We start from the raw sequence: 27,487 nt of genomic DNA, 5'->3' as shown, positions 1-27,487 counted from the left end.
ACTGCAGGTACAGCTGAACAGCTTTACTTTTTTGTGACTTTGATCACCAAGCCCCAGAGATGGCGGCAGAAATTCAGATGTCATTCGCAGAAAGCAACATGGATGTATCAGCCTCCTCGCTTGATCATTGCTTGGACTCTATACCGCAGCACCAACCAGCATCAGCAAACTCCAGCTTCTCTTGTTGCCTTGTGAACTGAGGGGCAGTAAGATGGAAGAAGAAAATGAATGCGACAATCACAGATTCCAACCTACTCGCTCCTTCATACCCCAGTTTTTCCACCTCATGATGAGTTTCTATGCAATATGGGGAACAACTTTCTTGTATCATACTGAATGCACCGTTTGTGGCATACCAACCTCGTCACCTGTCCTACACTTTCCTTCATGCATGACAGGGTGGAAGACCCGATTAAAAACTAACCTTACTTCAACCCCACCCCCGACTAGGTCGCCACTTGCTGGACTGAACTCCCAAACTGCATCAAGGGAATGTCCAAATGATCTGCACAATCTTGCATGTCAGAGAAGAAAACAATTAATTCAGCTTACAGTTACAGTCCAGTTCATCTGCACCATCCTCAACTTTACTTCTGAGTGGAGTGAGGTTAGCATGTGCTATTCTATCTGCTCTTCTACTAATACTCTAGAAAAGTTCATATAAAGGGGTGCCAATTTGATTCATACAGCTGCATGAGGAAGTTGATGTATTTTATTTGCCAGATGGAGGGCACCCCTTTATATGAACTTTTCTAGAGCATTACTGGGTTCCCCCTAAGAACACAAGGGTATTACAGCATGCACATGAGATTTTTTTGAATGTCTCTTCTTTTCTATTATTTGACATTTTTCACAAGCTATGGAATGTCCCTTCTTTTCAATAGTTTGACACATCCCACATACCATATAAACGGGCCTTTTCTTTGCCCCAGGCATTTTCCCCAAGAATGTCCTTTTCGATAGTTTGCCACATAACACGTCTACTATACAAGAGAGCGATTGGTTTGTGTCACCATCTTTTCAGAGATGGATGAACAGATCTTCATCAAGCTTTCAGAGGTTCATCAGTGACGTATTGGGAGTGTTTAGGCAACAACAACAAAAAAAGTTACGTTTTTTTTTAAATTAAAAAATAATCGCTCTTCAGTGCCTACACCTTTTTGATTAAAGACAGTTATATACAAGTACACACTCGCATAAATAACGACAAAACAACAATTACCAGACATTTCAACACAAATAATCAAACAATTCCGGAAGCGGTCGAAGTTGGTGCTGCTGCTTCTTCTTCATGACATCATCATACTTAACTCAGAAACGTAATCAATGGCACATTCAGCAGCATATATTGAAAGAAAAGGTTAAATGATGATTTGACATTTGTGATGGATTCTGATTTGAATGTAATTGCTTTTCCATTATATTTGCCATCATTTCAAAAATGTTAATGTTTCTTTTTTGCTTGAGCAGCGCCCGGAACTCCAGCTATAAGTGCTTATATACTTTACTCGGTGCACAAATACAACTTTCTCTGGGGAGGAGGGGGGGGGGGGGGTGGGGGGGGGGGGAACATCGGCTATGTCGCCACGGCTCCATGCGGGGGTGTGGAGGACTGGGAGAGGGACGTAAATTCTCTATGTAAATGTGTACTGTGTAGCGCCACCTGGTGATGGTGGCAGGGGGTATTATAAATATCCTTTTTTACCCGGGCAACACTGAGGTTAAATCAATCTTTGCACGGGAAAATTTTTCCTCCTACCCTTCCCCCCCCCCCTCTCCCCAAAACGGAAGGGGCCTGTCAAAGCCACCCCCCCCCCCCACCAAAAGATGTATATCTAGCATATCTATCCCATCCCCCTCCCCTCACCTCCCTCCCCTCACCTCCCTCTCCTCTCCCTCAACTCCCTTCCTCACCCCTCCCTCTCCTGCCTCCCCCCCCCTCCCCCGCACCCCCCCTCCCTGCAGCGCCAGGCACTCCTGCTAGTAACCAATACAGGCAAATCTGCTGGCAAGAAAAGGCAGATACATAACACCGCATATGGATGGAAACTCAAAATCATACCCAGCGTGCATTCCCAGAATTACAGATTTAGCGCCATCTGAACCTGTGATCTGAGTCCTTGCCACGATGAATAAATTCCTTTTATACATAATAAAAATTATTTTTATACAACTGGGCCATTTAGAAGGCGAAGACAAGTTTCCCGTGCGCACACGGGATTCTAAGGATGGAAGAGTATGGTCGGGGCTGGCAAAAATGCAAATGGTATCTTCTGTCATCGATAGAAAAGCTGGGAGAAACAATTCGCATGTATTGCCACATCTGATGCAATTCAAATGCTCAAATGTGGGGTGCTCCATTTGAAACTTAGTTCGATATTTGTAGCTTTTTGATGGCTTGGGTCCATAATATAAATTTGTATTGGTGTCCAAGCGAGTGACCAATTAAAAATTAAGAGGAGGAGGATGCTTACTGAGTTGCAATGGCAGAGCCTAATTTAATACAGTATAGAGTTCTACTGTAGCGGCTACCGCTGGGTTTACACAATCGCCTTGCACCTACCAAGGACGCGGAGCGATCACCATGCCGGGCTCGTCCAGGACGCCCGGGCAGGCCCGCTCTCAACTTGCCAGGCCTCGTCCGGGACGCCCGGGCATGCCCGCCCTCGACTTGCCAGGCCGCGTCCAGGACGCCCGGCCACGCCCCCTCTCGCCTTTCCCGGGCAAACGCTCCGGGATAATGTGTATATATATTGCTGCCCGATAAACGGGCTTTTCAGAGTACCCGAGTTGTTTTGTTTCAATAAAGAAACTCGGATGAATTCCAGCTTTTTCTCGCGTCCATTCTTCCGATTACGTGGGAGCACAGCTCCTACATTGGTGACCTACCGACATGGACACGGCAGTTGCCCTCAAACTGCCTACCTTCTGGGAGGCTCACGCGGCAGTTTGTTTTGCCCAGGCGGACTCCCTGTTCGCCCTGCGAGGCATCACGGCCGACGACACCCGCTTCCACACTATGTGGTAGCAGCACTCGGCTCAGCCACCGCGGCCCGCGCCCTGAGCCTCCTCGAGAGCCCGCCAGCCGCTGACAAATACGGCGCGATTAAAAAGCTCCTCCTCGACGCTTTACCCTCATCGGTGGAACGCGCACGGCGCCTGCTCAACCTGCCCGAGCTCGGCGACACGCGCCCGTCCGAGCGAATGGACTACATGCTTTCGCTGCTCGGCGAGCACTCTCCGGCATTCCTGTTCCGGGAGCTGTTCCTCCGTCAGCTGCCTAGCCCGGTACGCCTCGCCCTGGCGAGCACGACGATCACGGATCCCCGCGCCCTCGCCAGGGAAGCCGACAAGATCTCCGCGGCAGGCCAACGCATTGCAGCAGCGACCTGGGGCCCACCGCCGTCCGACGCAACGCCCATGGCGCCAGAGCACCCGGCACGGTCGACGACCGAACTGCCGACGCAATTGGCGGCCGCTACGCCGAGCCGACCACCTCCAGCACGACGACCGGGGCCTCCAACTGACCAAGCGTGGTGTTACTATCATGCCAGGTTCGGACAGAAGGCCCGGACATGCCGACCCCCGTGCACCTTCGGCAGGCCGGGAAACGGCCGGGCCGGCGTTCATTACCAGCCATGAGCGCCGGCCACACGGGCAACTTACTTTTCATCATGGACAAAGCGTCCGGACGGCGCTTCCTGTGTGACACCGGCGCCCAACTGAGCGTCATACCCGCCTCCGATCAGGACAGGCAGTCCGCGGTTTGCGGCCCCTCCTTGGTTGCGGCCAACGGATCGGCCATCCGCACCTTCGGCCCGCGCAACGTCACCCTCTGCTTCGGCGGCCAACGCTTTAATTGGACTTTGGTAACTGCAAGCGTGCCCATGGCTCTGCTAGGCGCCGACTTCCTCTGCGCACACGGACTGCTGGTGGACGTCCAACGGCGTCGCCTCATCAACGCCGAGACCTTCAGCTCCCTGGTATGCACATTGAGCAGCTCCGCTCCGACCGAGCTGGCATGCGCCCTCCCGGTGGCGAACGAGTTTGCTCGCCTGCTCACGGAGTTCCCGGCCCTCACGCGGCCGACGTTTTCGGCCGTCGCAGTACGACATGGGATCGAGCACCACATACCAACCACGGGCCCGCCGGTCTACGCCAGAGCCCGCCGCCTCGACCCAGCCAAGCTCGCCATGGCCAAAGCCGAGTTCGACGCTTTGGAACACCTCAGCATCGTGCGGCGCTCCGATAGCGCGTGGGCTTCGCCACTACACATCGTCCCAAAACCAGGGGTCGGCTGGTGCCCATGTGGTGACTACCGCCACCTTAACGACGCTACCACCCCCGACAGGTATCCGATCCCGCACATCCAAGACTTCTCCGCCCGTCTGGTAGGACGGGTCATTTTTTCAAAAATCGATCTCATATGGGGATATCACCAGGTACCTGTCAGGGTGGCCGATGTCCCTAAAACGGCCGTCATCACGCCGTTCGGCTTGTTCGAATTCCTGCGGATGCCGTTTGGCCTCAAGAACGCGGCTCAGGCGTTCCAGCGCTTGATGGACGGCGTGCTGCGTGACCTGCCGTTCCTCTTCGTTTACCTGGACGACATCCTCGTCGCCAGCACGTCCCGGGCCGAGCACCTCCTCCAACTCCGAACACTGTTCGGGCGCCTCAGCGAGCACGGCCTCATCGTCAACCCGGCCAAATGCCACTTCGGCACGACGGCCGTTGATTTTTTGGGCCACCACATCACCAAAAACGGGGCTGTGCCGCTGCCAACCAAGGTCGAGGCCATCACCACGTTGCCACGTCCCCGCTCCATAAAGGCCCTGCAGGAATTCCTGGGAATGGTGAATTTCTACCACCGCTTCGTGCCCCGTGCTGCTCAACACATGCGGCCCCTCTACGAAGCCCTCCGGGGCAAGCCGGCCAAGCACGACATCGTCTGGTCCGCAGCAATGGACGCGGCCTTCAAAAGGTCAAAGCGGGCCCTCGCCGACGCAACACTGCTCGCTCACCCGGTGCTCAACGCTCCCATCGCCCTCACCACGGATGCCTCCGACTACGCGGTGGGCGCCGTACATGGGCAATGGGTGAATGGGGTTTGGCAGCCACTCGCTTTTTTCAGCCGGCAGCTCCGGCCGAACGAGCTCAAATATAGCACGTTTGACCGTTAGCTCCTCGGTCTACACCTGGCCATTCGCCATTTCTGCCACCTCCTGGAGGGCCGACCCTTCACGGCGTTCGTCGACCACAAGCCGTTGGTTTACGCAATGGCCAAGGTCACGGAGCCGTGGTCGGCCCGCCAACAGCGCCACCTCTCCGCCGTGTCGGAGTTTACCAGGGACATCCGGCACGTCACCGGCAAAGACAGCGCCGTGGCCGACTGTCTTTCTCGGGCCAGCGCGAACGCGGTCCACCTCGGCGTGGACTTCGCGCTTATGGCGGCGGACCAAACCACCGACACCACGGTGCAAGCCCTCCGGGCGGTGGACACGGGCCTCCGCCTGGCCGACATCCCCTTCGCGGACACTGTCCTGCTCTGCGACGTCTCCCAAGGCCAGCCTCGCCCCATCGTGCCCGTTACCTGGCAACGCCGCATCTTCGCCTCCCTCCACGGCCTTTCCCACCCGGGCCGGAAAGCTTCCCAGAAGCTGGTGTCGGCGCGATTCGTCTGGCACGGCCTTCGACGGGACGTCCGCGATTGGACCAGCACCTGCACAGCCTGCCAACAGGCCAAGGTCCACCGACACACCCAGGCCCCGCTGGCACCTTTCACCGTGCCCGAACGACGTTTCGACCACGTCAACGTGGACCTGGTGGGCCCCCTCCCCCCATCACGGGGGTTCACACACCTGCTCACCATGGTGGACAGGACCACCAGGTGGCCGGAGGCCGTTCCCCTCGTCTCCACCACCACCGCCGACGTGGCGCAGGCTTTCATCGCCACCTGGATCGCCCACTTCGGCGCACATCTCGTCGGACCGCAGACCGCAGTTCACCTCCGATCTGTGGGGCGCGGTCGCCCGCAACCTGGGGGTCAAGCTCCACCGTACTACGGCCTACCACCCCCAAGCCAACGGGTTGTGCGAGCGATTCCACCGCTCCATGAAGGCTGCGCTCATGGCCGGCCTTCAGGACGGCGGTTGGGCCGACCGGCTGCCGTGGGTCCTTTTGGGCCTCCGCACGGCCCCCAAGGAGGACCTCCGGGCATCCACCGCCGAGCTTGTCTACGGCCAGGCGCTACGCGTCCTGGGCGAATTCGTGCCCGACGCTACCAGTCCCTGGTCCGCAGCTCACCAGCGCTCGGACCTCCAGGAGGCCGCCCGACGATTTGCCCCCGTGCCAACGTCCCACCACGGTGACCCCCAGTCCTACGTCCCCCCAGCGCTTCGCACAGTGGAGTACGTTTTTGTGCGTCATGGATGACGCACATCGGGGGCCACTCCGGCCGCCGTACGACGGGCCCTTCCGGGTCCTGCGACGGGACGACAAGTCGTTCGTCATCGACATCGGCGGCAGGTCGGACCGGATTGCGGTGGACAGCCTCAAGCCGGCGCACGTGGACATCGCCCAACCGCCACGGTTGGCCCTTCCGCCGCGGCGAGGCCGCCCCCCGTCCACGGTGCCCCCCACTCGACCGCCCACCACCACACCGCACCCCCCCCCCCCCCACGACCCGCCAGGGGTCGCTTCGGTCGGGTCATCAGGTCCCCCCTTAAATTGACCCTTCCGGTGCAAGTCGATTCTGGGGGGACGTGTGTAGCGGCTACCGCTGGGTTTACACAATCGCCTTGCACCTACCAAGGACGCGGAGCGATCACCATGCCGGGCTCGTCCAGGACGCCCGGGCAGGCCCGCTCTCGACTTGCCAGGCCGCGTCCGGGACGCCCGGGCATGCCCGGGCATGCCCACCCTCGACTTGCCAGGCCGCGTCCAGGACGCCCGGCCACGCCCCCTCTCGCCTTTCCCGGGCAAACGCTCCGGGATAATGTGTATATATATTGCTGCCCGATAAACGGGCTTTTCAGAGTACCCGAGTTGTTTTGTTTCAATAAAGAAACTTGGACGAATTCCAGCTTTTTGTCGCGTCCATTCTTCCGATTACGTGGGAGCACAGCTCCTACACTACAATTTTAATCCACGTTGGCACGTCGTCATGCTCCACCATTCAAATCTTCAGGGCTTCACCTGCAACACACAAAACAAATAATTAATTATACATATATTTCCAAATATATGTATATATACAAATATGTCACATATAACTGCTGCACCGAGTACAAATAATTAATTAAAGATATGTCTTAAAAATATATACTTTACAAATGTGTCATATAAATGCCACACTCGGTACAAATAATGAATTATACAGGTATTTCTTCAAAATATATCTACTATATAAGAGAGATGTTGGTCTGTGTGTCTGTCTGTCTGTCTGTGTCGCCATTTTTCTCAGAGTTGGCTGAACGAATCTTCGTCAAACCTTCTGAGGTTCATCAGTGAGTGCCTGGGAGTGTTTTAGGCAAAAAAAAAAAAAAGTTCGGTTTTTTTGGAGTTAAAAATAATAATCGCTCGACAGTGCCTAAGCCTTTTAAAATTAATGACAGTTAATACAAGTACACATTCGCATAAATAAATACAAAACAACCACCAGACATTTGAATACAAATAAATCAAACAATTCCGGAAGTGTACGAAGTTGGTAGTACGGCTTCTTCTTCGTCCCTCTCCTGCCTCCCTTCCCCTTCCCCCCCTCCTCCTTCACCCGGCAACGCCGGGTACTTCTGCTAGTTTACTATAAAAGAGAGTCGTTGGTCTGTGTGTGTGTCACCATTTTTCTCAGAGATGGCTGAACAGATCTTCATCAAGCTTTCAGAGGTTCATCATTGACTTCTTGGGAGTGTTTTAGGCCAAAAAAAAAAGTTCGTTTTTTAGGGGGATTAAAAAAAATTCGCTCTTTATCAGCGATTATATATCAGCGGCGTATAAATATAGTGCTCGCAGACACATGGTTTCAACAAGATAGAGAAACGTGCCATACTGCAAGAATTGTTATGCTATTTAAAAGGCAACAGTTTGGGGAAAATATATTATCATTATCCAACCAGAATAAAAAGAGAAATTAAATGACTAATAAGCTTCAAACAGGTAGGTAGTTGTTGGAAAGAAAAACGACCTGCTTCAGTAAAATCTCTCGTAACTAAAAGCGGATGCGTTTATCGCGAATATGTTTGGCCACGTTTGTTGATGAAATAATGATAAAAATGTGGTTATTTAAATAAAAGTTGTCAACCCAATATGCAAATTATTTTCAAGAAGTCAACTGATTACTTTTATTTTTATATGAGGACTGATATATTATTAATTTTCAATGGTTGCTGACAGTTAATGCAATTTTTCTAGAAGACCTTTGGAAATGATTTTGCTGCTCTCTGATGTGCCAACAATGGATCTGCTGCAGATCACCATTCCTTACTCGAAGGCGAGAGTCCGGTGGGGTAACCTGTACGCACCCATGCCCCGAACTCTCGGACTCGCTACAGCAGGCGGTAAGCCAATGCAACAAGGAGCTTGATATAATCACGAACTAAAAACTAACTATGGTACTCTGCGTGAAGGCAGACTCAGGTGCAGCGTCACGGCAAGGATTGCACTGGGTGGTTTGCCGTTGCTTTCCCGGTGGTAGTCAGGGCAGAAATTTCTAACTTGGCCATGGTGCTGGTGATAGCTTGTTTACTCTTAAAGGTCACCGTAGGATCTTTAAGGTACACCAACCAATGTTGGTCTGAAGTTTTATGACTTTTTTTTTTTTTTGTATACAAGATCGAGGCTCGTGTAAGAGCTAACATTAATCACAAAAAGACAAACTGACACATAAAACATAAGATAAAGGGAGCGGGAGACAAGATGGGGGGGAGAGGGAAGCACACAAGTACAACATTTGAGAGCAGGGACATCGGGAGATCTGTGGGAGGGAGAGGGCTTGGGGGGAGGAGGCATGGGAAGGGGGGTGGGGAGGTGGGAGAGGTATAAAACACATGGACACTGCTCGGACTTCCATGAAAGAAGTCGGAATTTCAAAAAAGTGGATCTGGGGTGAATTAGCAGGGGTAGAAAAGATCAAGGTTTTGGATGGGGGAAGACAAGAGATGGTGGTGAACAGCTGTTATAAAGACCTGGAGGGTAGGAGTCGGATTGACTTAGGTGTTAAGTGGGTTCTAAAGGTTTGCTCGTTTTATTTACATTCATTTTAAAGGTTTTCTCGATGGGACGCCCAGTTTACCGTACATCCGAGGGATGACACACACATTGATGATTCACCATACCTGTAAAACACCAGGATGACACTATATAGCTAGGCTGAGAGTCAAACGCAGGCTCCACAGCTCAGAGGTGAGTGTGTGTACCTGCAGGATATCCTGCCAGTGATGTAATCACAAATTTAAACACTATTTTCATGGAAATTATGAATCATAGTCAGCCAAGCGAGCAAAAAAAAAAAAAAAAAAACGTAAAGTTTTGGCATGGACTAATACCAGTGAATGAAGAATCTACGTATGGAGGATGATCAGTAAGTCGGTGACCTTAGATAGAAGTAGAACCTGAGGAAAATGGATTGTCTCAGAACTATGCAGGATTCACTTGTAAACATGATTGAGACAAAGAACCATTCACCATGAGTTTGGAATTTGTAGATCAGCGTACAAATCAGTGGCTCGTAGAATGTGAAGGATCAGCGCAACTTTGTCACAAACTGGTTGGCCAGGCAGGACATTTTCTGAGCAATGAACCAAACCCATTCAAATCAAGTGAATATACAAGTGCTGTATAACAAGACGTTACCCACTCCACCAACAATTTCTGCTCAAAAACAAAGTAGACCAATAAGTTCCATCAATCATCATTCATTCATTCATTCATTCATTCAATCGTCTTGCTTCTGGACTTGTGATAAAGACGGAGTCAGAATATCTGGTTGGGACAAAATGAGAGGGAAAAGTCTTTTGAAAGATGTAATAAAAAGAAAACTACAAGGAAAAAGACCGATAGGAATATCTAGAAGGAGAATGCTGGAGAGACTGCGAGAAGGAAACACCAAATGGAGGATTGAAGAGAGAAGCAGAGGACTGGGAGAGATGAAGGAGGTAACCAAGGACCTTCGGCAAGACACCAAAAGGAAAGTGTGACACGATGGTGCAGAGGTAGTGCACTTACCTTTGAGCCGTCGAGCCTGCGTTTCATTCCAGACTTATCTGTAAACCGTCCGCATGGTGCAAGCAGGACGTTGCATCTCAAGGTGCTCTGTTCCTCGGATGGAGGTTAAGCTGTGTCCCGTCTGGCAGCATTACATGGTGGATGTTAAATATCGTACGGTCTCTTTCGCGAATAGTAGGCGAGTTATCACCGAAATGCCAGCAAGCTGACAAACTTACAAATTCCTAATGCCCAAATCAACTTCAGTCAAGTCGCTCCCATCCAGCCGGTTCGTGGAAGACGGGCCGAATTCCCCCCACACCAGAAGATGCGAATAACTGGGGCCACTTAAAGATGTAGTTGTTCAGGACTTAAGACATGCCTCGTATTACGGCTCACACAATAATGTAAAGTTTAATGATGAGGGTGAAGCAAGCATCAAAATAATTATATATATATATATATATATATATATATATATATATATATATATATTAGGAAGAAATTAAATAAATAGCGGACGTAACTTCAAGAAGATCGATGTTTTTTTTTTTAAACGCTTTCGACCAAACAGGCCTTCTTCTCAATCTTCCTCGAGTCAATAGGTGGGACTGTTGGTATTATTAGCTTCCTCAGGCCAATAGGTGGGGACTAATTGGTACGCTTGGTGGGGACTATTGGCCTGAGGAAGCCTGCTGTGAAGCAGGTGAAACGTCGCCTGAGACTGGGTCTGCTCTTGCCTTTTTGCTCAAATTTGCGGAGTAGATCTATTTATACTTTTTGGTCGGAAACGCCTTTCTTTCTTAAAAAAAAAACAAAAAAATATATATATATACATACATACATACATACATACATACATACACACACACACACACACACACACACACACACACACACACACACACACACACACACACACACACACACACACACACATGATGCACAGGAGGGAGAAGGAAAATTACTATTTCAAAAAGGAATTTATTCATCATGGCAAGGACTCAGATCCCAGGTTGAGATGGCACTAAATCTGTGATTCCAGGAATGTAACATGGGAACTACTGGCTACACGCATGGTACAAACTGAGATGATTGTATTTTCCAAAAATGATTTTTAAAAAGAAACAAATGGTTACACGTCATGGCAGCGAAAAGTGGCACTTGTAGATTTCATTGTGACTAACAAAAATTACCATTTTACTCAGACGTATAGTCTGACACAATTAAATTCAAAGCATGGCAAAATTTAAACTTTGTTTTCTTTACTTATTGTACTTTTACCAAAGTTGCAATGTTTTAAATTGAACAAACCTTTAATATTGGTCCAAAAACGCTCACCAAATCCACCCATAACTTTGCCCTCAACATCGACGGTTTCTCAGTATCCACCTCCCCTCACATCCGGAATCTTGGCATCATCTTTGACCAAACCCTCTCCTTCGACAAATACACTAAACAGATCACAAAGACAGCCTTCTTTCACCTGAAAAACATCGCCCGTCTCCGTCCATCCCTCTCCTCCACGGCTGCAGAAACCCTCATCCACGCCTTCATCACCTCCCGTCTGGACTACTGCAACAGCCTCCTCTATGGTTCACCCTCAATAATCATCAATCACCAATAAACTCCAATACATTCAGAACTCCGCTGCCCGTCTACTCACCCATTCCCGGACCCGTGACCACATCACCCCCGTCCCTTACAAGCTTCACTGGCTCCCCATCCCCCAGAGAATCCAGTACAAAATCCTCCTCTTGACCTACAAAGCCCTCCATAACCTGGCCCCATCCTACCTGACTGACCTCCTCTCCAGACACACTCCCACCCGCAACCTCCGCTCTGCTGGTACCAACCTCCTGACCCCCCCCCCCCCCATCCGGACCAAATTCAGATCCTGGGGGGACAGGTCCTTCTCCATCGCTGCTCCCACCCTCTGGAACTCCCTACCTCACACCATCAGAGACTCCTCCTCACTCACCACATTCAAAACATCACTCAAGACCCACCTGTTCAACACTGCATTCAACATTTAACCCCTGACTATCACTTCTCCTTCTCCTTCCTTTTGCTTTGATTATTTACCTGTTGATTTTTGTCTTTTTGCACTTGTTTTTTGTACTCTGTCAAAGCGTCTTTGGGCTTCTTGAAAAGCGCTATATAAAATAAATGTATTATTATTATTATTATTATTATTATTATTATTATTATTATTATATCTAATTCTATGTTTGCCACGGACCAGCTGAACAAATCATATGTGTTTAACTGCGCTAACAGTGTTTGTGTTTAACTTTAACTTATGTGTTTAACTTTATGTGTTTATGTTGTGTTTGTTATGTTATGTGTTTAACTTTAACTGCGCTTTAACTGCGCTTCTCATTTAACAATGAGAGTTTTATGGTGAGTGTGTTAGGGTGAGAAGCATTGAGCATATAGGGGGAAATGGATGCTGTTGGAAATGTGCTGACATGATGGGCCAGATGGCATCCTCTTGCATCGGAATTTCTTGTATAACCCTTGTATAATCCTTACATAACTCTTGTTTAACCCTTGTATAACCCTTATATAATCCTTGTATAATCCTTACATAACTCTTGTATAACTCTTGTATAACCCTTACATAATCCTTGTATAATCCTTACATAACTCTTGTATAACCCTTGTATAATCCTTACATATCTTGTATAACCCTTGTATAACCCTTACATAACTCTTGTATAACCCTTGTATAACCCTTACATAACTCTTGTATAACCCTTGTATAACCCTAGTATAATCCTTCCATATCTTGTATAACCCTTGTATAACCCTTACATAACTCTTGTATAACCCTTGTATAACCCTTACATAATCCTTGTATAATCCTTACATAACTCTTGTATAACTCTTGTATAACCCTTACATAATCCTTGTATAATCCTTACATAACTCTTGTATAACCCTTGTATAACCCTTGTATAATCCTTACATATCTTGTATAACCCTTGTATAACCCTTACATAACTCTTGTATAACCCTTGTATAACCCTTACATAACTCTTGTATAACCCTTGTATAACCCTAGTATAATCCTTACATATCTTGTATAACCCTTGTATAACCCTTACATATCTCTTGTATAACCCTTGTATAACCCTTACATAACTCTTGTATAACCCTTGTATAACCCTTACAGAACTCTTGTATAACCCTTGTATAACCCTTACATAACTCTTGTATAACCCTTACATAACTCTTGTATAACCCTTACATAACTCTTGTATAACCCTTGTATAATCCTTACATAACTCTTGTATAACCCTTGTATAATCCTTACATAACTCTTGTATAACCCTTACATAACTCTTGTATAACCCTTGTATAATCCTTACATAACTCTTGTATAACCCTTACATAACTCTTGTATAACCCATACATAACTCTTGTATAACCCTTGTATAACCCTTACATAACTCTTGTATAACCCTTGTATAACCCTTTCATAACTCTTGTATAACCCTTGTATAATCCTTACATAACTCTTGTATAACCCTTGTATAACCCTTGTATAACCCTTACATAACTCTTGTATAACCCTTACATAACTCTTGTATAACCCTTGTATAACCCTTACATAACCCTTGTATAACCCTTACATAACTCTTGTATAACCCTTGTATAATCCTTACATAACTCTTGTATAACCCTTGTATAACCCTTGTATAACCCTTACATAACTCTTGTATAACCCTTGTATAACCCTTACATAACTCTTGTATAACCCTTGTATAATCCTTACATAACTCTTGTATAACCCTTGTATAACCCTTACATAACTCTTGTATAACCCTTGTATAACCCTTGTATAACCCTTACATAACTCTTGTATAACCCTTACATAACTCTTGTATAACCCTTGTATAACCCTTACATAACCCTTGTATAACCCTTACATAACTCTTGTATAACCCTTGTATAACCCTTACATAACTCTTGTATAACCCTTGTATAACCCTTACATAACCCTTGTATAACCCTTACATAACCCTTACATAACTCTTGTATAACCCTTGTATAACCCTTACATAACCCTTGTATAACCCTTACATAACTCTTGTATAACCCTTACATAACTCTTGTATAACCCTTGTATAACCCTTACATAATTCTTGTATAACCCTTGTATAACCCTTACATAACTTGTATAACTCTTGTATAGTCCTGACCTTGTAGGAACATGCACACCTTCGATGAAATGTGATTCTAGTCAGACTATAACAACAAAAAATCTTGCATGAACATCCTTATGTACATTTGCGCTGTCATCATACTAAAATTCGGAAATTCACTATGTATATATGTATGTATGAACCTTATAGAATTGAAAATGGCTTGGCTGATCTCCACCAAATTGTCAATACAATAATTGTCAATGCCAACTTCAGGTCTTCAGGGCACAAAGTTATTAATCCTCTCTGCTCCCTCACAGTGCAAGTGATTTAACCACTGATCCCTGCTGGAGGGAGGTGGTATTGACACCTACCTTATCTAACTATATAAGTTCATGAAGAAAAAACGTTCTCATAAATACAATAGAAGTTTTCATTGTGGACACAACCCCTAACTACACCTTAAAAATCTGACATGAATTTTTTACTTTTACATAACAAAATAACATAAATAAATATGTAGGTTGTGGAGATGCTAAAGTGTGCACAAAGAAATAATTCAAGGGGTACATAGGAAGCAGTGATGGTAAAGTGTATATAAATAAATAAAGATGGAATGTAGGTGGTATGGTAAAAGTTACATAAATAAATAAAGAATTGAAAGTTGTACATTTAGGGGAGAAAAATTAAGTATATTGTCCTGTGATTCCCCTCGGTGAAGACTGGAAAATCACGGATAGCAATTCGAGCGTTATTGGAGGCGTTCAATTCAATTAGTGGATTGTACTATCTATGCGGAGGAAGAACGAAGAAGAAGAAGCTGGAGCTTACCTGTCGCGATCTCGCCGGGCAGTCTTCAACCTTGCAGGAAATAACTCAAACTAAATCCCGGGTTAAAAATATACAAAAATAAACAGGTTTATTAAACGGAATACCGGTGACAAGAAACGCGACGGTAAATAAATATCCTAAATTGGGATCCCTCACATCAGACTTAAACACAGACACAGGACAGATAAATAAAAATAACCATGTGTGTGTGTGTGTGTGTGTGTGTGTGTGCTTAGCTCAATTGGCGCCTTGGCAGCGATCGTCCAGCCCCGAGCACGCAGTCTTGATGCGGCTCTGGTCTTGGCGGGAACCGCCCGGTCGTTGGCGCGAACCTCTCGCTCCGCGCTGCTAGGCCAGCGTACACTGCAGCAGCAAGCCACGCATTCACGCGTCGTCCACTCAGAGAACCGCAGTTCCCATTGCCTCTCCCGGTTTACCGGTGGTGTTCTCTGCATGGTCGGTCCCAGCACGAGAGCGCGGGGGAGAAGGACAAAGGAACAAGAGAGAGGAAGGCGAAAAGCGAAGGCAAGAGATGAGGGCAAGCGAGCAAGGGCGGAGGGCAAGAAGAAGCGAGAGTAAAATGTCGGTCCTTCAGCTCTTTTAACATCGGCTTGTGACGTCATCTGCCTCTTTCCACCAATCTCCGCAGACCACCCGCACTTGGCCCAGTTCTCCACCAATTGCCACCTCGCTTCTCCCTCATGCCATCGGTCGGTGGCCAATCAGTCGTCGCTTCCTTCTCAACCTTCCTTCCACCAATCAGTGGGATGCTTCTTGCTCCGCTACTGGCCAATTACAAGTCCTTCCTTACTCCGTGGCGTTCTTCGGCCTGCTTGCGCGTGTGTTGCTATACAAGTTGGTGCTGTAGCTGGCCGCGGTTCCAACGGCAGTGCTCCGAACTGGCTTCCGGTGAGTTTTATTGTGGGGGGGGGGGGGGGGGGGGGGATTTAATTAGTATGTGTGGTGCTTTTAATGGTGGGATTCCTCACTAGTGTTTATGTGCAGTGCCATAAGGGATAAAGGATAGATCACAGAGGTTTCACGAACAGGGGGATTAACATAATCTTTACTCGAGTTAACACGCCCCATTCCTCGTAATCGGGACAAATATACACTTAATCCGACATTCGGGCTAAATAGATTCCTGACTTATGTACATTGAAATGGTTCTTTCCACCCACGATCATCGGAGCACCTACCTATACAGATCTACCTGAATCTATATATCACAACCCCAAAATTCAAAACAATATATAACGATAAACAATTTAAGGTGTAATGTGGTTAGAATGATAAAAGGTATATGAAAAGATAAATAATGGTGGTATGCAGGTCATACAATGGTAAAAATGACATAGGTAAATAATTCCAGGTGTACGTCTGTAGCACACACGTACATGAGTGATTGTTAAGTGTAAATAAATCAATCAAAGTAGTATGTTGATGGAAGTGATATTAAAGTGTTTGTAAAAAATATATATAATCCAAGGTATAGTCAGGTTCACTATGTTTTTTCGTTCAAAATCATGGTAGATTAGCAAACCTATACATTTTTGGAAACGTTATTACATGGAAAATCTGAAAATCAATGTTTACATTTGCCAATTCCGACCAATTCGATTCGACCAATTCGACCATTCGACCAATTCCATTCGACCAATTCGACCATTCGACCAATCGCTTCGATCGACCATTCGACCATTCGACCAATCGCTTCGATCGACCATTCGACCATTCGACCAATTCGATCGATTCGATTCGATTCATCGAATTCGATTCGATCGACCATTCGACCAATTCGATTTGCCAATCAATTTGACCGACCTTTGCTTGTGTGGAACGGACTGTGAAAACGATGCGGACTATATTGTCGGATACGACACACAGGACAGTGATGATGAACTCTAAATGGCATATTCTGTAATCGTGTATGTTTGATGCCATTGACTGCCTGTGTATATTTTGTCATTGACTGCCTGTGTAGATGTGAAGTTATACTGACTGCATGTGTATATATGATTTTGCTGACTGCCTGTGTATGTTTGGTGATATGAATTATTGTGACACATTTTGATGTTATTAACTGCCTGTACAAAATGATAACATGTATTTGATTATGCAACTTATCGCGAATATAAAGACAGTATTTTGCAATTCAAAACCTTTGATACGTGTCTTACCATTCCCCATAGCACTAATTTGATACTTTCATTGGATTCCTTGTCCCTGAAAATATAGGTTTAGTATATTTTTAAAAGTTTTTAGGGTAATTAGAGGCAGAAATAGAACAAAATAGATATTTTACAGTGGCCATTTTGAAAATCCAAAATGGCCGCCATACAGGTATCTCTCCAAATGTAAACATTGATTTTTAGTTTCCTTATGCTATAACCTTTCCAAAAATGTATAGGTTTGCTAATCTACCATGATTTTGAACGAAATATAATTTATTGACATAGTGAACCTGACTAGTAGTATGTAGGTAACAGTGAGAGAAAAGTGTGTGTGTGTGTGTGTGTGTGTGTGTGTGTGTGTGTGTGTGTGTGTGTGTGTGTGTGTGTGTGTGTGTGTGTGTGTGTGTGTGTGTGTGTGTGTGTGTGTGTGTGTGTGTGTGTGTGTGTGTGTGTGTGTGTGTGTGTGTGTGTGTGTGTGTGTAGACAGTATATATGTACGGTTCCAATGATTCTGATTTTTTTTTTTTTTTCGTGTGTGTGTTCAAGATCGAGGCTCGTGTAAGAGCTAACATTAATCACATTAAAACAAACTGACACATAAAACATAAGATAAAGGGAGCGGGAGACAAGATGGGGAGAGAGGGAAGCACACAAGTACAACAGCAGAGAACAGGGATATCGGGAGATCTGTGGGAGGGAGAGGGCTTGGGGGATGGGGGCATGGGAAGGAGGGGGAGGGGTGGGAGAAGTAAAAAAAACACATGGACACTGCTCGGACTTCCAGGAAAAAAGTTGGTGTTTCAAATAAGTGGATCTGGGGTGAATTAACAGGGGTAGAAAAAAATCAAGGTTTTGGATGGGGGCAGATAAGAAATGGTGGTGAACATGCTGTTTTAAAGACCTGGAGGGAGGAGTGGAATTGAAGAGAGTGAGGGAGTTTGTTCCAGATGTGGGAGAAAAGAGGAATGAAAGAGTGAAGGTGAGCAGAGAGTCTTGATTTTGGCGGTTTCACCATAGGAGGGTTGCTGGCAGATCTTGTGTGACCTGTAGGAATATTTGGGGGACAGAGCACAGACAAAGCTGGGGGAGCTAGGCCAGAGAGGAATCGGTAGAAGACAAAGACCACCAACCTGCCTGCGGTGAGTGAGTGAAAGGCCCTCGGAGTTAGCTTCATCGCGGGAGATTCCAATGATTCTGAAAGCTTTGGTTTCAACAGCATGAAGCCACGGAAGGACTTCGCACGATGGAGGCTGCCCAGTCGGCGACTGGCTTTGGAGGCCAGTTTGCAAACGTGGTTTTCCCAGGAAAGATCATGGTGAGACCAGATAGTGAGACCCAAAAGCTTGAGTGACAGCACTTCTTGGAGAGGATTGTTCAGAAAGTAGATGGGAGAGTTGTCCAGTCGGTCTTTTCGGGGAGACAGAGTGAGAGTGTGAGGTTGTCAGGATTGAAAGACATGTTCCACTTGTTTGAACAGTCTGTGATTTTGTCCAGGTCTGCAGAGAGTAAGGAGGCTGCAGACTGCCGATCTGAGGGATGAGGTATGGAGCGGCAGAGAGTGGAGTCATCAGCAAAGAGATAGAGAGGATTTTTCATTGAGTTGGAGAGATCATTGATGAAGACCAGAAAAAGCACATGGCCCAGAACACTGCCTTGGGGGACTCCAGCCTGAACAGGAAGGGGAGATGAGAGAAATCCATTCAGGGCCACACGTTGACTACGTCCAGAGAAGAAGTCCGCAAGCCATGCGTGGAGATTTCCATGGATACCACAGGAGGAGAGTTTGGTGAGCAGAGTAGGTGCCAGACCGTATCAAAGGCATGTGATATGTCGAGGGAGACAGCTCTAATTTCCTGTTTGACATTGAGGACCTCCATCCATCCATTGAGGACCATCTTGGGTTGAGACCCCAAGAGGACGAATGGCCAAATCTACCTTTCCGAGGCTTATATCCAACTTAGCAGTAGTGACACTCGCGGGAACGTTCCAGGTCTTACCTGATCGGGAACACACGCAGGGCTTATCCGATCCCCACAGACACAGAAACGAACCAGGACTAGAAAAGTCAAATTGAAGAAATAATGATTTAATGAAAATAAATGCAAATACCAATGAAAGGTGAGGTAAAAACTAAAATTCCTAAACGAGGGACCCTCCACTCAGACTCGTATACAAACACGGGGAAAACGAAAGCAAAAGAAAATAAATGATGCTGTGGTAATCGGCCGGCACTCAGTTTTGCATCCCCAAATGGCTGGTAAGGCTTGCCTGTCACTCTTCGCCTCAAAACCACCGCATGGGAAACGCACAAAATGGCGCGGAGTGCGCTCTTCAACGACCGGAGGAAACTTGACATGGATCCAGTCCACCGCCGACGTCGATCCTGTGCCTTGTATTTCTGACTGTTCTGAACTGCTGTTTCTCACCAGCCCTTTCCCAAGAGCGCACACGAGCCAAAGACCACACACCCGCGACCAAGCCGGAACAAGGAGGAAATGCGATTACCTCCAACCAGCGCCAGGACAGAGAGAGTGAGTAAGATGGTGCGACCGTGTCTTTTCTTCCCTTCACTCTCCATTGTTCCACGATGACGTCACACTCTGTCAAATCACCGAGCTCCACTCACTCAATCATAAAAGACGGGGCGTGGCCTCCCTGTTACGATTCGTCAGGGGCAGAGTCCAATGTCCGTTCGGGAATGTTCGGATGACATGCATGGTTCGCCATGAGGCGGGGCTTGCGTGCCGATCGGCAAATGTGCCGGGTTTGTTGGACCTGGCGGCGTTGTGAGCGAATGAGTCCATTTACAGTGCGATCATTGTCGTTATTGTAATGGCAGCTTTTTTTGATGCAATAACAAGGAAGGGAAAAATCACAGGGCAATTACACACTGGGGTTTATCCTGAAGCCCTACCTAATTAGCATAGCTTCACCCCTCATATGGAGATACATATACGATCTTACCCGCACAGTCGGCCTAACTTAATTTACATCAGGTTGGTTCTTCTTCGTCGTGACACTCGGAGCATTCTAAACCTACACATTCTGAACTTCATTAAGGTATTTCATGTATACCCCAAAAACATAACAATATATATATATATATATGTATATATATACATATATATACATGTATATATATATATATATATATATATATATATATATATATATATATATATATATATATATATATATATATATATATATATATTGTTACGGTCCGCGGATTAGATGTTATTTTTACCGAGCGGTGGTGTAACCGCGGCCGAACAGTTTTTCCCCGACTAAAACCCGATTCAACCCAAATGTTGGCCGTATCGCGCCACCGCTATTCAATCGGGAAAAGACTAAGACGACACGGATGTGAAGAAAAGGAAGACGAAGGCAAAGAAAGGTTTGAAATATGATTACTATTTATTACTATTTACAGGCTCAAAATAACCAAGGAGAAGGAAAGATAATAAAATAATATACAGAAGCTTTTAGAGACACAGGGAAAATACTAGCTAATCTAACAGGCTTACTTACTACCCAGGACAGAACAAACAATGACACTGACTCACGCGGGGAATTGCAGAGTGGATTGCTGGAAGGAGGTGTGTGGCTGGAGGGGGGAGGGACGGCACGGAGCTGGCTGGAGCTTGATCCCGCACGGGACGTCGGGCTGGACCTCGACGGCCGCTGATGCCACCGAGCCTGTCGTGTGCGCGGAGTCATGGGTCGGAGCTGCTTGTCTCAGTAAAAGCGCATCTGCTCTGGCGACCCAGCTCTTTCTTTGGACTCAGTAAAAGCGCAACTCTCTGACGACCCAGCTCTTTCTTTGGACTCAGTAAAAGCGCAACTCTCTGACGACCCAGCTCTTTCTTTGGACTCAGTAAAAGCGCAACTCTCTGACGACCCAGCTCTTTCTTTGGACTCAGTAAAAGCGCAACTCTCTGACAACCCAGCTCTTTCTTTGGACTCAGTAAAAGCGCAACTCTCTGACGACCCAGCTCTTGTCTCCTCCCTCCTTGTCAACTGCTTGGGGAACGCCCCGCTGGCGGGTTATATAGGCCCCGCCCCTCAACCTTTGCGAACCTCCCCCAAATGCTCTTCCTCCGCCCTCTCAAACCAAACCCCTCGTGCTTAGTTGGTTGTTCGGGGCTGGCTCACTCCTCCCCTCTATGACGAGGTGGAGACACGCCCTTCTTCTCCGACCCTGCCTCGTGGTCAATGGTGGTTGAAGAAAACCGCCCAAAATGCAGTTGGCCATTGGAATGAAATGAAAGGGGATCTACTCTTATTTCACTTGGTACAATGGAGTATTTAAGTTAATGGGAGACACAGCCTTACCCTAAGACACATAATAAGATATAAGCTATCGAACAGGGGTATTCTATGATTGGCTGACGTGTATGCTTTATGGACTAATTACCAAGACACCCTTTTTACCTTTATACAACTCTGGAGGCAAGAGGGGCCATATCCAACCAATGGTACACAGCAGTTTACCACAATCCAATACACACAATCAAAAAAATGCCATCCTCATATCCGCAGCACTGCACCCTCCTCCACTTAGGCACGTCCCGGGCCTATAACTTTAATTTAGTGTGACACGTAGGTGTAGTTCCCTCTACTTTTAACCTGACCCTGAGTGCGACAGTTTTAAAACATAAATAAATGTGTCCCGCTGCTCCATTGCACCCTGCCTAACAGACTTACGCCAACAATTAACCGAATTGCGGAATGGTCTTCAAACTATACATTGACGGTGGGGAGCATTATTTACAATTGACGCTACTTTTATTTACAAAACTAACCCAGGACCTGTAATTGTTCTTTCTGGGGGGGGGGGGGGGGGGGGAGACAGTCTGCTCTGCATCGACGCACCATGAAAGCACCCAAAAACGCACCAATACACACCCAAGCACCAATCGGTGTAGTCACCACAGTTCAACAATGTTCAATAATAAAAATAAATCAACAACCCCTAACCCTGTAGGTGATCTCTTGCTCTTTGGCTCCCTCTGCTGGCTATTATTATTTTCTTCCAGATGTTGTCTTTTCCTTTGCTGGCGGCCTATTTGAACTGAAAAATACACCCAATGTGTCCTTTTTATTTATTTATGGCCCACCAGGCCGACTACGTGTGGTTCACCTGTGGGGCATCGGTGCCCTGTGGCCAAGGTCCGCCAGCAAGATTTTGGGCCCTCATGGCCGGTTCCAGCAGAGGGGCCATGCCCCAACCCATGGGGTCCATAAGTGGTGCTCGGCCACAGACATGTGGTCCATAATGTGGTGCATCGATGCAGACAGCTGGTTCTGAGAGTTCCGGGCGCACAATGGCCGACTCACGCACGCTCCCCTCGGTGCCCAATGGCGCACAGGTCATGTGGGAGACAAAAGGGGAAAGACAAATGAGCGAGGGGTAAGGTCACAAGGGTACACATCAATAAGGCAATGCAAGGCGAAATGCGCACGGAGGGCGAAGTGAGAAAGCTCGTCCCTACCATACGTCACCCCCCTGTCACCTACACTACCCTTGCCCTTACCCCATATGTACAAAATCTACACATTTACAAATTCGTCGCTAATGTCTCGTCTTCCCATATTTCCCTTCTACACCAAATTCGTCTCCACAATCCCTCTATCCAAAATTTGCCATCACCCAATTCGTTCATCAATCCTCATAAGGAGGAAGAGATGGAACATCAAGCACAATGTCACACCCACGTCATGATGCGTCTCACAATCCAAAACATTTGCACATAAAAATAATCAAAACATGGCATGGTTTGGAGGTACCTGTCACCTCAGGTGAGTGGATGCAGATGGTGCGAGGAGATCCTTCATCCTAACTACTTTCTAAATGACATTAACACACGTTACACTACCTGGGGTCTTGCCCTGCCAATCCATTGGCCACTTACTCTATGGGTTCTAAAAACCAATTCCCATTGACCAAACTGTGGTGCTTCTCAATTTGGGGTCTCACTCTCCCGATTCATCTCCCGGTGCCCTTGCACAATTTCTGGGCTGTGACGTGTAGCTCTCCCAGCAGGTCTACCCACCTGCACACCTCCACCACTGTAGTTGCCACCCGAGCTTACCTAGCTCCTCACCCTAACCTATCTAACTGGGGAAGGCCCCTCCTGGCTCTGTAACCCCTTGGTTCCCTCTGGCACTGGGCTACCCGGGTCCGTCCTCCGGATCCTCGGGCCCCATCCATAACAACTCTACCGGCTCCCAGAGCCCACCTGCGGCCTCACCTGGCCGACATCCTCACAGTGGTGGAGTGCCCAAACCAACTACACACACTAACAGGCTACATGCCCAGCCATTTCCACAACACTAATGCACCCATCCAAATACCATTCTTTCACCTCGCACCACAGATGCCAATATCCAACCACAATTTACCTGTACCCTCTACCTAACACTTACACTACCCGCCCCGGGTATTCGTGATGGGGGTCCACTCTTCCCCCATTCACACCTTCACACCATCCACTCCACTCCACAATTTCCACCATACTCACTCCACGACCATCCATTCCAATACTCCATATACTTCACACTACCAGTTATTCCATACACCTGTTGGTGCACACCTGTGCACTCACACCTGGTGCCACCTGCACCCTCCTCCTCTTCCTGGACCATTTGGTCAGCACCATACACATCACTATCACCATCACTCTTACTCATACACTGCTCCATCCACCTGTTCAGTTGCACACTTGTGCAATCACACCTGTTCAATCACACCTGTTCAATCACACCTGTTCCTCGTACCTATTGTTGCACTTGAATACACCTCCAACACTCACACGGCATCATCTGAACTACCTGTTGCCCTGCTAACTTAGTGCTCGCCGTCTTCCCTTTAAACTAAGCACATACCACGTCATTATCATCCACTCTAATCGACCTGCGTCCCCACTACAGGTATCCTTGTCACTAACTAATCTTAACGTTACCTAATGTCAATCTCTAGGACCCTACACATTATCCAAACCCTCCCTCGGCGAGCTTACACTGCCATAAACCCCATAAAACTAGTGCTCCTTTGCCCCCCGCTGTGAGGGATGGTAGAGTTGCCATCCCACCACATCGGGGATCTCTCACTATAAATTTTGCTCGTCCAAATCCAACAAATCAAAAATTTGCCAATCATCTGCCAATCACTGTACCATTACCACTCATCACTCTGCCAATCCTTTGCCAATCTTCAAATTTTGTTTTTCTAATTTTGGGTCCAAAACACTATCCTCATCATTACAGTCTACTTACTAATGCCTCTCGGTGCGCCAATTCACTTTTAAAGCTCGGCTTCGTACAGCCGAGCAATGAATGCGGGTTGTTTTGTGCCAGCGGCTGGATACGCCCCGCATTCGGTGCAGGGACGGGGGCTTACCCGGGCCGAGATCCCACGCACCACCTCGGCACGGAGCCATCCTATGGCCCGATCTCGACCTGCCGGCACGTCTCAACAAAAAGGGGTCGCCATGACGACCCTTCCTATTGGGCTGCCCGCTCCGCCTAGTGGAGCACGGACGCGGCCGTTCAAAGCGAGGCCCAGCATGGATTGCGTACGGCGGTCCTTTCGAACCCGCCGTGGTTCGGATCCCCGCTGGTCCTCGCGGCACGCGAAGCTGCCCGACGCGCACCGAGGGCCCGATTCGGCTAAATGTCGTTCTAACCGCTAACCCGGTTACCGTCGATGCCTCACCTGCATGCTTACACGCATACGCTACCCCTTCCTTGCTCATACACCCAGCTGTTCCCATGCTCCTCGTCATTGCACCTTCTCTTACACACCCAGGTACACTCATTCCGCTCACAGACTTGGTCACACACCTGACCACCTCACACCTTTGCACACATTCGTCGCTCGCACACCTCACCAACACACCTCTTCGCGCTCCCTCCTCGGTCACCTCCTCTGTGACAATCACAGGTGTGCTCTCACTCGCACACCCAACTACGTGCCTCACTACCAACTCAAGTGTGCATTCCCACACACGCTCTACCATTCCAGGTGTGCATCCTTCCATTCCAGGTGTACATCCTCTCTCACCTGTCACAACCAACTCACGCTCCGGGTCACTCTCACTACTTTCACCTCCACTCTTGACAGCGCACTCACCCTTACTCTCGACAGCGCACTCTTTCCTCATGCACCTGTCCGTTACACACCTTTCTCGCGCACACTCTTGCGCACACTCTCCCGTTACTTCCTCCGTAACACTCACCACAGGCGTGCATCCTCCCTTACTCTTGACAGCGCACTCTTTCCCCATGCACCCGTCCATTACACACCTTTCCCGCGCATCCTCTTGCGCACACTCTTTCGTTACTTCCTCCGTAACACTCACCACAGGCGTGCATGCTTCCGTTACATCCTCTGTAACACTTCTCACTACGCGCTTCCATGTGCTCCCTCGCACACGCGCTACGACCGACTCACTCTCGACAGCACACTCACTCCTCGGCGCGCACTTTTTCCTCACACACCCCATGGTCGGACATTCTCGCACACCTCTTTTTTCGCACACCGTACCTGTCGCACACTTCACCAACGGCCTCTCACGAACACCCGGGTCCACATCAACCCCCAAGCCGACTGAAGCCTTCCTCACATCATATACATTTCCGAATATATCGCCACTCACCTTGACACCTCGTCTCCGCACCTCCTCTGCCACCTGCAAACTCTTTATTTGGTTAGTGAGCACAACATTATGAGTTGAGCACCGACCTTGTACATATTCCATCACCCCCTCCTGTATTTCTCTCTTAGTTTCTGTCCGTCTCTTCTTAATTTCACTCACCTCTTCTTCCACTTCCTCTAATTTTTGCTTCACCTCTTTTATTTCCCAGTACGTCTCCTCAAGTTCGTCCTCTAAGGCTATCTTGACCGTCTCTATGTGCGTCCTCACCTGCCGGTCCTTCATCTCCATTACTTCTGTCACCTCTTCCAACCTCATTGTCAGTCCCTCACGTACCATCTGACATTGCCTCTGTGTTGCTATTAAGTCGTCCTTGATGTCTCTTTGTGTCGCTTTCAACCCTCCTAATACCGCAGTGTTCCTTTGAACCTGCTCCGTTAGTTCTTTTTGTCCTTCCGTCAGCTGTTCCACCTCCTCCGTCAGGTCTTCTATTCCCCCCTGTAACCTAGCCGTTCCATTTCTCACCTCTTTCTCTATACGCTTTTCACCTCGCTTTACCTCCTCGCGTACCCCCGAGACCTCCTCACCTACACCTCGTCGAATCTCCTCTTTCATCTCCTCCCTCTCTTTTGTAGATGCCGCCCTCATCTGTCCCAATTCATCCCTCTGAGCATCCAGTTTGGTTTCTACCCCGATTTTCACCTCCTCTATCTGCTCTCCCATTTGTTTAATTTCTCGGGCGGATTGCTCCCCTATCTCCCGCAATTTGTCTTCCATCCTATTTTCCAACCCCATTAACCCGTTTTTCACCCCCTCTAACTGATTCTCCTGGGCAGCCATTCGATTTTCCACCCCCGTTAACCCATTCTTTACCTCTTTTATCCCGTTGTCTAACCCCTCAAATTTGTCGTCTAACTTCCCAAATTTCTTGTCTAATCCCTTAAAATTATTGTCTAACCCCTCAAATTTAGCTTCTAGCCGTTCCCCCATTTCTCCCATTTTGCCCCCCATTTCGCCCCCCAATCGCTCACTATCAGCCCTCGCTCCGTCCCTCATTACCCCCATTTGGCCCTCCAATCGCTCACTATCAGCCCTCGCTCCGTCCCTCATTACCCCCATTTGGCCCTCCAATCGCTCACCCTGAGCATCCATTTTTGCCATCAGTTGGGTCAAGAATAATCTGAGGTCAAACCCGGTTTGCCCAGCGTCCCCAGCCGCCACCGCGGGCTCGCCCTCCGCGGCGCCGCTATTTTGGGACCCTTCAACCACGTGCGCGAGCGCGCCATTTTGTGCACCTGATACCCCCTCAACCACATTGCCAATGTTCTCCTCCTCTCCTTCCTCCACATACATTTCCCCGAGGTCCTGGGTCGATTCCACCCCGTCTATCTCTATCTCTCCCACCGGCATCCCGTCGCCTTGACCAGCCATGGCGCGATTTCAAAATTCGGGTTTTGCTTTAAAACACAAATTT

The sequence above is a fragment of the Myxine glutinosa genome, chromosome 1 (genome assembly GCF_964187855.1).
Source record: "Myxine glutinosa chromosome 1, kmMyxGlut1.1, whole genome shotgun sequence".
In the NCBI taxonomy this organism is placed as follows: domain Eukaryota; kingdom Metazoa; phylum Chordata; class Myxini; order Myxiniformes; family Myxinidae; genus Myxine; species Myxine glutinosa.
Note: the sequence above shows the minus strand (reverse complement) of the source record.